General features: G+C 33.2%; 1 pseudogene; it reads right to left on the bottom strand.

Moving 5' to 3' along the window:
• Positions 1 to 1,418: 1,418 nt before the first annotated feature.
• Positions 1,419 to 1,589, bottom strand: LOC113602928 (uncharacterized; annotated as a pseudogene).
• Positions 1,590 to 2,063: the final 474 nt, after the last annotated feature.

Below are 2,063 nucleotides of genomic sequence, written 5' to 3'. Positions count from 1 at the left end.
TTATCTTGTATACCCCTTAACTAATTATTGTACTTATAATTATCTTCACTACTTTTTTTATTCTTCATACAAGCTTTATATGTGATTAATGTACTATGTTTATAATATTAGATTATTCTGAATTTTACTCTGTGTTTTCCTTTACCAGTGAGAATTATACTTTCATATGTTTTCCTGTTACTGTTTTCCCTGCATTTCAGCTCAGAAGGCTCATCTCATTTGAAACTCTCTGGGCTTCCTGGATCTGCATTTCTGTTTCCTTGCCCAGGTTAGGGAAGTTTTCAGCCATTATTTCTTCAAGTAAATTTTCTGCCCCATTTCTCTTTTCTCCAACCTGGGCCCCTATAATGTAAATAGGGATTAGCTTGATGTTTTCTCCCAAGTCCCTTATGCTATCTTCACTTCTTCATTCCCTTTTCTTTTTGCTGCTCTTATTAGGTAGTTCCACTGTTCTGTCTTTGAGTTCATTGATTTTTTTTTTTCTTCTGCTTCATTCAGTTTGTTGAACTCCTCTACCATATTTTTCAGTTCAGTTGTAATCGTTAACTCTTGTGGATTTTTAAAAAAAAATTTTATTTATTTTTGAGAGAGAGGGAAACACAGGATCCAGAGCAGGCTTCGTGCTGTCAGTTCAAGGCCCCATATAGGGCTTGAACCCTAAACTGTGAGATCACGACCTGAGCCAAAGTTGGTCATCAACCGAAACACCAAGGCACCCCAAACTCTTTGACTTCTATTTCATACTTTATTTTCTCTTTGTTGGAGTTTACATTTATTCTTTCATTATTTTCCCAAGCTCAGTGATCGTCTGTATGATCATTGTTTTGAACACTTATCTTCATTTCATTAAGTTCCTTTTTCTGAGGTTTTATCTTGTTTTTTCATCTGAAACATATTCCCCTGTTTCATCACTTTTCCTGACTATCTATGTTAATTTCTACACATTAGAAAAAACAGCCACATCCCCCAGTCATCAAAAAGTGGCCTTATGTAGGAGATGAACCTTATAGCTCTTGGTTGTCTCCTAAACTTTTGTGATTGTCAGGCAACCTACTGTATTTTTATTGCCTTTCTATAGTTGAAAGTGCCAAGAGAGAGGATCTCAATCAACACCCAGATTACCTTTCTATAATTTCAAACTACTTGTTATAAACAAATATTTTTTCAAAAGTATTCTTTTAAAAATATTCTTCCAATACACCAAATAAACAATCATCTTTTGCTACAGTTCTAAAGATGTTCACATGCATTGTCTGCCAACTTAATCTCAGAATGCAAATATTTGTTTATGTAGAATGGATTTATTGACTAAAATTCAGGTCTCTTATGAATGACTGCATAGCACCTAACTTCTTGACATAATTTTGTCTATGGCACAAAATTAACAAAAAAAAAAAGTATGAATTGGGTCATACTAGAAGGCATTCAACAGATCTAATGTTGTATAATAAGAATGCAAACACCAGCGTGAACTTCATGAAACAGCAAGCTGTTTAAACATTTTTTTGTATTGTATTTTAATTCCAGAATTTTTAAACTGATAAGAACAGATACTACACTTGATCTTAGCCAAAAGGCCGAGAAGCGATAATTCCAGAATTTTTAACATACAGTGTTATATTAGTTTCAGGTGTACATATAATGATTCAACAATTCTGTACATCACCCAGTGCTCCTCATGACAAGTGCACTCCTTAATCTTCATCATCTATTTCACTCTTCCCCCATCTACCTCCCCTCTGGTAAACATCAGTTTGTTCTCAATAGTTAAGAGTTGAAACAGCAAGATTTTTTTTTTTTTACTTGAAATAATAGGGTTACATCCTAGTATGTAATTTATAAAAGATCTCATTGCCCAGTTAGCAATATCCCCTGCTCAAGATGTATTAATTATCTTAAATAGATTATTCTTTAGGTAGTCTGATAATAAAAATCCTTACCTATTTATTTAGTTCCTATACTTACTTGAGGAATTGCTCATAGAAAATCTTTAGTGTTTTTAGCTATTAATTAGAAAATTAGGGTGAGCTACTGAATTTCATTTCTGATGTAAAATTGTCAAG

The sequence above is a fragment of the Acinonyx jubatus genome, chromosome B4 (genome assembly GCF_027475565.1).
Source record: "Acinonyx jubatus isolate Ajub_Pintada_27869175 chromosome B4, VMU_Ajub_asm_v1.0, whole genome shotgun sequence".
Taxonomy (NCBI): domain Eukaryota; kingdom Metazoa; phylum Chordata; class Mammalia; order Carnivora; family Felidae; genus Acinonyx; species Acinonyx jubatus.
The sequence above is the reverse complement of the archived record's forward strand: the minus strand, read 5'-3'. Positions and strand labels throughout refer to the sequence as shown.